The sequence below is a fragment of the Coregonus clupeaformis genome, chromosome 36 (genome assembly GCF_020615455.1).
Source record: "Coregonus clupeaformis isolate EN_2021a chromosome 36, ASM2061545v1, whole genome shotgun sequence".
In the NCBI taxonomy this organism is placed as follows: Eukaryota; Metazoa; Chordata; class Actinopteri; order Salmoniformes; family Salmonidae; genus Coregonus; species Coregonus clupeaformis.
Genome location: NC_059227.1, coordinates 3,931,720 through 3,941,140, shown reverse-complemented (window position 1 = coordinate 3,941,140; position 9,421 = coordinate 3,931,720). Strand labels below are relative to the sequence as shown.

General features: G+C 46.6%; 1 protein-coding gene across 1 annotated transcript in view; it reads left to right on the top strand.

The window, feature by feature from the left end:
- The first annotated feature begins 415 nt into the window (after positions 1 to 415).
- The window catches only part of LOC121557863 (synapse differentiation-inducing gene protein 1-like), a 61,531-nt gene continuing 52,525 nt past the window's right edge, over positions 416 to 9,421 (top strand). Inside the window, exon 1 of the mRNA XM_041871329.1 lies at positions 416 to 1,187. The gene's annotated coding sequence lies outside the window, so the exon portion shown is untranslated. The remainder of the gene's footprint in view (positions 1,188 to 9,421) is intronic.

Here is a 9,421-nt window from a genome sequence, read left to right as displayed (position 1 = left end):
TAAATCAAATCCAACTTGAGAGACTCCCCTGGTCTTCTGAAGTCCTCCTGAGACATTGTGCATGATATGTCCATTGCGCTGCACACAATTTAAACACAGTCTTGAATGATGCATGCCAAGATATACCAGAGATAAGGGACTTTTGATATTGCAACCACACAACACAAACACCGTTTCACCAGAATAAAGAAAATGTTTAATTGCTTTTTTTTTGTTTGAGCCCTGAAGAACTGTTGATCTGTTTGCATCTGCCATCTGCTATTGTCTGTCCAGTATCAGACGACCTTCCTATACAGTTCTCCCTTGCGGAGTACGCCAGTGATTATAACCTATAGGCCTACCACTGACAGACTCGCGAAACATAAACATAGGATACAAACAGTGGAAGGATGCTGTTACCATTAGGCATGAGGGTTGCATGAACTTTACATAATGATCTTGATGAGGGAGGATGCAAGTCTGGTGGGATACTGTACAGAGCTCGCAAACTGGACAGGAAATGAAAATATAAGAATACAACTTGGAAAAGGAAGGAAGACGATAATTATTGGCTGTGGGAATTTGTTCGAAACGAGCATCTTCGAAGAGTCTCTTTATAAACACATGCAAAACTAGTTATAGGCTACAAAAGTCTCTCTAGATATCTGCCAAGGGCAGGTTGACGTTTATTGTTTTGAATCCTATTAAATGCCAACGTGCACAAGGGAAGCGGACTTGGAGACCATTGCCATTTCGCTCTGAGAACACCTAGCGGGTTTCGAGTGACGTTTCTTCTCTTTTCCTCGGTGCGATCAGTCTGCGATCCTACACCGTTCTCTAATTGATCCGTCAGAAATGTCATTCCTGAACATAAGAAAGCAGCGACAGCCGACAACAGCTTACTGTGTGTCGTACTATTTATTCTCATTAATTTCGAAGCCAGAGGATCGATAAACAATATCAATTTTTGAGAGTTCATAGAGAAATCCATAGGCGACATATCAACCGCCACGCCGAGACCCATTCGTGTCCCTCATTGGAGTGAACGCAGTGAAATAACGACTCTAACGGACTTGGTCAGATCAGGTGAATCATTTGCAAAGACAAGGAGGATCATTGATCTCACACCAAACGACAATAATGCCAACAGAAATACAAGCAAGTGGCTGTACATGTCAAACAACGTTTGGATTGTCAGGAATTCGCAGGTAAGATATGTATTGTATTTTAGATATTATTTTACAACGTAACCAATTGTCCTTTTCTTTACGCATCCAACCATATAGCTGTGGTATTTCGTATTCTTCTCATACAATCATGTCTCAGCGTGGAGAGAAAGGAGTGCTTGTTGATTTATGAGAAAATGTATCAACTGCCTAAATGCACATTGTCAACGCAAATTGACGTGTAGGTTATACGGTCAAAACTATAGGGGTGGGCTGTGGCTTTTAGGGTAACCAAATTGAGAGCGCGCACATTGCGCATAGGCTGTGTTGGAACGGTGCTGATATTGGCAGATAGGATGCTATGTGTTGTGCAATTGTCTACCCCATCACTGGTCGTTAAAGTCAGTGTATTTTTTCTTCTTCTTCCTGGGTCAGATCAGGACCGTTTAATTACTTCGTTTATAGGCTTGTGAAACCCCCGAGAGTTACTTTTGGATTGCTTTTCGTTGCAGTGGGTTTTGAGGCTTGAGTGACAAGAGCATTTCTACACGGCATGCCTCGGCATCAGCATACAGCCTCAATACCTGAAGTGTACATATGTGCACATATGACACCTTTGTTGTAAATAATAGATCATTATCCCTGTAGCTTTCAACACACTGTGCATACTGCACATCTGTAGTCCTGCCAATAATTGTACAGAATTTTAAATGACAGAGTATACTGATTCCAAATAGAAACATATGGACTACAGTAAACTGCCAACAATTAGGGGGAGAAGTGCCACATCTGAATATTCAAACATCATTGCAATTGTGTTCCCGTGGATCTTAAATTCTCTTTGTGAGGAAAGATGAAACAGACAGTATTTTTTGTCAACTCCCTTTCTCTCTTAAGTGAACTCCTCAAAATATTATTACAGTATTTAATTATTCGCAGAGAAGTGGCAGAGACAGAATCAAAGGAGTACTGTTTTGCAGGAGCACTGTTCAGTTCCGTCTCTCTCTCTCTCTCTCTCTCTCTCTCTCTCTCTCTCTCTCTCTCTCTCTCTCTCTCTCTCTCTCTCTCTCTCTCTCTCTCTCTCTCTCTCTCTCTCTCTCTCTCTCTCTCTCTCTCTCTCTCTCTCTCTCTCTCTCTGTCTCTCTCTCTCTCTCTCTCTCTCTCTCTCTCTCTCTCTCTCTCTCTCTCTCTCTGTCTCTCTCTCTCTCTCTCTCTCTCTGTCTCTCTGTCTCTCTGTCTCTCTGTCTCTCGGTCTCTCTCTCTCTCTCTCTGTCAGATCTCTGTGATGTGTGTATTGCCAAGAGGAAGTCAGAGGAGAGCAATTATAGTCAGGTTGTATCAGCAGGAGTCAGGCGCTGTAAAGGCTGGTATTACAGTGTACATAAGCAACACACACACACACACACACACACACACACACACACACACACACACACACACACACACACACACACACACACACACACACACACACACACACACACACACACACACACCTCAGATCTACTCCCAGTGAATGGAAGGATGCTTCTCACTCAAAATGAACAGCACAAAATGAACAGCAGCACTATACAGAAACACCTGTCTTCTCTCAGCTCTCTCTGTGTGTCTGTGTCTCTGTGTGTGTCTGTGTCTCTGTGTCTCTCTGGGTCTCTGGGTCTCTATGTGTCTCTCTCTGTATCTCGCTGTCTCTCTCTGTGTGTGTCTGTCTCTCAGATCTCTCTGTATCTCTCTGTGTGGCTGTATCTCTCTGTGTGTCTGTGTCACTCTGTGTGTGTCTGTGTCTCTCTGTCTCTCTCTGTGTCTCTCTGTGTGTGTCTCTATCTGTGTGTGTGTGTCTGCGTGTCTCTATCTGTGTGTGTGTGTGTGTGTGTGTGTCTGTGTGTGTCTCTGTGTCTATCTTTGTGTGTGTGTGTCTCTGTGTGTCTTTGTGTCTCTGTGTGTGTCTGTGTGTGTCTGTGTCTCTCTGTGTCTCTCTCTGTGTGTCTGTGTCTCTCAGATCTCCTGTATCTCTGTGTGTGTCTGTGTCTCTCTGTGTGTATGTCTCTCTGTGTGTGTGTCTGTGTCTCTCTGTGTGTCTCTGTGTGTGTTTGTGTCTCTCTGTGTCTCGCTGTGTGTGTCTGTGTCTCTGTGTGTGTGTGTGTGTGTGTGTGTCTGTGTGTGTCTCTGTGTCTCTGTGTGTGTGTGTGTCTCTGTGTGTCTCTGTGTGTCTCTCTGTGTGTCTGTGTCTCTCTTTGTCTCTGTGTGTCTGTGTCTCTGTGTGTCTGTGTCTGTGTGTGTCTCTGTGTCTCTGTCTCTCTGTGTGTGTCTGTGCGTGTCTCTGTGTCTCTCTGTGTCTCTCTCTGTCTCTCTCTGTCTCTCTCTGTCTCTCTATGTGTGTATCTATGTCTCTCAGATCTCTCTGCATCTCCCTGCGTGTCTGTGTCTCTCTGTGTATCTGTGTCTCTGTGTGTCACTGTATCTGTGTCTCTGTGTGTCTCTTTGTGTTTGTCTGTGTCTCTCACTGTGTCTCTGTGTCTCTCTGTGTCTCTCTGTGTCTCTGTGTGTCTCTTTGTGTTTGTCTGTGTCTCTCACTGTGTCTCTGTATCTCTTTGTGTCTCTCTGTGTCTCTTTGTGTCTCTCTGTGTCTCTTTGTGTCTCTCTGTGTCTCTGTGTCTCTCTGTGTCTGTCTGTCTTCTTCTTCTTCTTCTTCTTCTTCTTCTTCTTCTTCTTCTTCTTCTTCTTCTTCTTCTTCTTCTTCTTCTTCTTCTTCTTCTTCTTCTTCTTCTTCTTCTTTTTCTTCTCGTCCTCCTCTGTTTGTTTCACATGCATTAAATCTTCCCATATATTCACAGCGTCATGGTAGAATACTGATTGCTCAGTGATAACTAGAGAGAGAGAGAGAGAATCTTGCTGTCTGTCTTCATCGTTGTGGCAGCAGGATAAACCAGGCCTGGAAAACAGCCCTGTCAGATGAGACACATCGGTATTCTAATGCATCCTCTACGGCTGTCCTTGGGGCTGGGCTGATAATGGCTGCTCTCGCTTGCTGAGGTCGGGTCAGGTGGTTGATTGGCAGCAGGCTGACACAAGGAAATGGTTCCAGGATGCCTGCTGTCTAATGGGGTTGTAGCCCGTAGCACACGGTAGCCGTGTTTCAGTACGTATCAGCCCTGTGGAGTGTTCAGGTTGAGTGGCCGTGGCCCCACTCGTACAGGCGGCATGTTGCTTACAGGTGGAGGTGGAAATCCTATTCTCATCTGTTGTGTTCTCCCCCATCGGCCACCAGCTACCCCCAGGCCATGTTAGAAAACACAACAGCACCCAGGCATGTGGGCTACACATACAGCACATTCGCAAAATGTTCAGACTCCTTGACTTTTTCCACATTTTTATACATTACAGCCTTATAGTAAAATTGATTTAATCATTTCCCCCTAATCAATCTACACACAATACCCCATAATAACAAAGCAAAAACAGGTGGGCCTTTTCAATTTTTGCAAATTGATAAAATACAAAAAACTGAAATATCACATTTACATAAGTATTCAGACCCTTAACTCAGTACTTTGTTGAAGCACCTTTGGCAGCGATTACTGACTCTTACAGAGTCTTCTTGGGTATGACGCTACAAGCTTGGCACACCTGTATTTGGGGAGTTTCTCCCATTCTTCTCTGCAGATCCTCTCAAGCTCTGTCAGGTTGGATGGCGAGCGTTGCTGCACAGCTATTTTCAGGTCTCGTGTTGAAGTCCGGGCTCTGGCTGGGCCACTCAAGGACATTCAGAGACTTGTCCCGAAGCCACTCCTGCGTTGTCTTGGCTGTGGGCTTAGGGTCGTTGTCCTGTTGGAAGGTGAACCTTCACCCCAGTCTGAGGTCCTGAGCGCTCTGGAACAGGTTTTCATCAAGGATCTCTCTGTACTTTGCTCCGTTCATCTGCCTCGATCCTGACTAGTCTCCCAGTCCCTGTCACTGAAAAACATCCGCATAGCACGATGCTGCCGCCACCATGCTTCACCGTATGGATGGTGCCAAGTTTCCTCCAGACGAGAAGTTTGGCATTTAGGCCCAAAGTTCAATCTTGGTTTCATCAGATCAGAGAATCTTGTTTCTCATGTTCTGAGAGTCTTTAGATGCCTTTGGCAAACTGTCATGTGCCTTTTACTGAGGAGTGACTTCCGTCCTTCTCTCTCTGTGTCCCTTTATGTCTCTCTCTGTCTCCCTCTCCGTCTCTCTCTCTGTCTCTCTCTCTATCTCTCTGTCTCCCTCTCTGTCTCCCTCTCTGTCTCTCTCTCTGTCTCTCTCTGTCTCTCTCTCTGTATCTCTATCTGTCTCTCTCTGTCTCTCTCTCTATCTCTCTGTCTCCATCTCTGTCTCTCTCTCTGTATCCCTCTCTGTCTCTCTTTCTGTCTCTTTCTCTGTCTCCCCCTCTGTCCCCCTTTCTGTCTCTCCCCCTTTCTCCCTCTCTGTCTCCCTCTCTGTCTCTCTCTGTCTCCCTCTTTGTCTCTCTCTCTCTCTGTCTCTCTCTCTGTCTCCCTCTCTGTCTCTCTCTCTTTCTCCCTCTTTGTCTCTCTCTCTGTCACCCTCTCTGTCTCTCCCTCTCTGTCTCTCTCTGTCTCTCTCTCTTTCTCACTCTGTATCTCTCTGTTTCCCTCTCTGTCTCTCTCTCTCTGTCTCTCTCTCTTTCTCACTCTGTATCTCTCTGTTTCCCTCTCTGTCTCTCTCTCTGTCTCCCTCTCTGTCTATCTCTCTGTCTCTCTCTCTGTCTCTCTCTCTTTCTCACTCTGTATCTCTCTGTTTCCCTCTCTGTCTATCTCTCTGTCTCCCTCTCTGTCTCCCTCTCTGTCTCCCTCTCTGTCTCCCTCTCTGTCTCCCTCTCTGTCTCCCTCTCTGTCACCTTCTATGTCTCCCTCTGTCTCTCCCTCTCTGTCTCCCTCTCTGTCTTTCTCTCTGTCTCTCTCTCTGTCTCTCTCTTTCTCTCTCTCTTTCTCTCTCTCTGTCTCTCTCTGTATCTTCCTCTGTCTCCCCCTCTGTCTCCCTTTCTGTATCTCCCTCTTTCTCCCTCTCTGTGTCCCTCTCTGTCTATCTCTCCCTTCACACAACTCAGCTCCATCCATCAGCCCGCCAACCTACACACAACTCAGCTCCATCCTTCAGCCAGCCTCCCTTCACACAACTCAGCTCCATCCATCAGCCCGCCTCCCTTCAAACAACTCATCTCCATCCATCAGCCCGCCAACCTACACACAACTCAGCTCCTTCCATCAGCCAGCCTCCCTTCACACAACTCAGCTCTATCCATCAGCCAGCCTCCCTTCACACAACTCAGCTCCATCCATCAGCCAACCTCCCTTCACACAACCCAGCTCCATCCATATGCCAACCTCCCTTCACACAACTCAGCTCCATCCATCAGCCAGCCTCCCTTCACACAACTCAGCTCCATCCATCAGCCCGCCTCCCTTCACACAACTCATCTCCATCCATCAGCCATCCTCCCTTCACACAACTCAGCTCCATCCTTCAGCCAACCTCCCTTCACACAACTCAGCTCCATCCATCAGCCAACCTACCTTCACACAACTCAGCTCCATCCATCAGCCAGCCTCCCTTCACACAACTCAGCTCCATCCATCAGCCAGCCTCCCTTCACACAACTCAGCTCCATCCATATGCCAACCTCCCTTCACACAACTCAGCTCCATCCATCAGCCAACCTCCCTTCACACAACTCAGCTCCATCCATCAGCCAACCTCCCTTCACACAACTCAGCTCCATCCATCAGCCAGCCTCCCTTCACACAACTCAGCTCCATCCATCAGCCCGCCAACCTACACACAACTCAGCTCCATCCATCAGCCAGCCTCCCTTCACACAACTCAGCTCCATCCATCAGCCAACCTCCCTTCACACAACCCAGCTCCATCCATATGCCAACCTCCCTTCACACAACTCAGCTCCATCCATCAGCCAACCTCCCTTCACACAACTCAGCTCCATCCATCAGCCAGCCTCCCTTCACACAACTCAGCTCCATCCATCAGCCAACCTCCCTTCACACAACCCAGCTCCATCCATATGCCAACCTCCCTTCACACAACTCAGCTCCATCCATCCATTCATGCCTAAACCCCAAACCTCAATTTCCAGGTCCTGCCTGTCTGGCTCCATGATAAAGCAGAAAACTGTTAGACTGCTGTGCTGTCCCAAACTGATTATACACACATCACTGGGAGGTAATAGCATGGAGATAAAGCTGATGTCGATGGCTAGCTCTGTAACACTGCTGTAATAGTTACAGTGACCGAGTTACAGTGACAGACATATAACGACCACTGAGGATGGATGGATGGTTTTTTCAGATATTGTGTGAAAAGAGAGGTTTGGGCAACGTGTTGTAAGGCTGAAGGATGAGTTTGCTTGGTTAGAAATAGATCTGCTTGATTTTGAACTGCCTAATGTCACTGACACAATCAGCAGCACTTGATATAGTCAGTGTTTAAAAGACAGCCACTGAAAAGTTTTGTGTTGACTCCCTAATGGTCAAGGTTGGGATTTGAGGAGGATAAGCTGATGATCCTAGACTCTACATCTCTGCCTTGGGACAAATTTTACCTGCCGTATTACACTAGACAACAATACACTACACTACACTACCAGTTTCCCTAGCTTCATCCAAGTGGATTGCCAAGGTACAAAGTACAATACCCCCATTCTGAGCACGCCCCCATTCTCATCGATGGGGCTGTAGTGGAACAGGTTGAGAGCTTCCTTAGTGTCCACATCACCAACAAACCATCATTGTCCAAACACACCCAGACAGTCGTGAAGAGGGCACGACAAAACCAATTCCCCCTCAGGAGACTGAAACTCAAAAAGTTCTACAGCTCCACCATCGAGAGCATCCTGACTGGTTGCATCACCGCCTGGTATGGCAACTGCTCAGCCTCCGACCGCAAGGCACTACAGAGGGTAGTGCGTATGGCCCATTACATCACTGGGGTCAAGCTTCCTGCCATCCAGGACCTCTATACCAGGCGGTGTCAGAGGAAGGCCCTAAAAATGGTCAAAGACTCAAGCCACCCTAGTCATAGACTGTTCTCTCTGCTACCGCACGGCAAGCGGTACCGGAGCGCCAAGTCTAGGTCCAAAAAGCTTCTCAACAGCTTCTACCCCCAAGCCATAAGACTCCTGAACAGCTAATCATGGCTACCCGGACTATTTGCACTGCCCCCCACCCCACCCCATCCCCCCTTTTACGCTGCTGCTACTCTGTTTACTATTTATGCATAGTCACTTTAACTCTACCCACATGTACATATGACCTCAATTACCTCGACTAGCCGGTGCCCCCGCACATTGACTCTGTACCGGTACCCCCCTGTATATAGCCTCTCTACTGCTATTTTATTTTACTGCTGCTCTTTAGCTGTTTGCTTTTATTTTTTTTTATTTTTCTCAATTAACACTTTATTTTACATTTTTCTTTCAAAAAACTGCATTGTTGGTTAAGGGCTTGTAAATAAACATTTCACTGTAATGTCTACTCTTGTTGTATTCGGCGCATGTGGCAAATACAATTTCATTTGATTTGAGTTGATACTGTGGCTAATTCTAGCCCTAGTATGAGTCTGGAGCCCGGAACAGTAGAAAGAATGGAACAGTAGACTGAAGAAATAATGGAACAGTAGACTGGAGAAAGAATGGAACAGTAGACTGGAGAAAGAATGGAACAGTAGACTGGAGAAAGAATGGAACAGTAGACTGGAGAAAGAATGGAACAGTAGACTGGAGAAAGAATGGAACAGTAGACTGGAGAAAGAATGGAACAGTAGACTGGAGAAAGAATGGAACAGTAGACTGGAGAAAGAATGGAACAGTAGACTGGAGAAAGAATGGAACAGTAGACTGGAGAAAGAATGGAACAGTAGACTGGAGAAAGAATGGAACAGTAGACTGGAGAAAGAATGGAACAGTAGACTGGAGAAAGAATGGAACAGTAGACTGGAGAAAGAATGGAACAGTAGACTGGAGAAAGAATGGAACAGTAGACTGGAGAAAGAATGGAACAGTAGACTGGAGAAAGAATGGAACAGTAGACTGGAGAAAGAATGGAACAGTAGACTGGAGAAAGAATGGGATGGAACTATGCGTGCGTCTAGAGACTGGTATAAAGGTACAGGCAGAAAGGAAGGAATGAGGCATATCAACACCAGCATGGCGAGACAAAGCTAATCCAGGAGGGACGCCTGAGGAGTGTGTTGTGTTCAGGCATGCCCCAGTGCATCCTGGG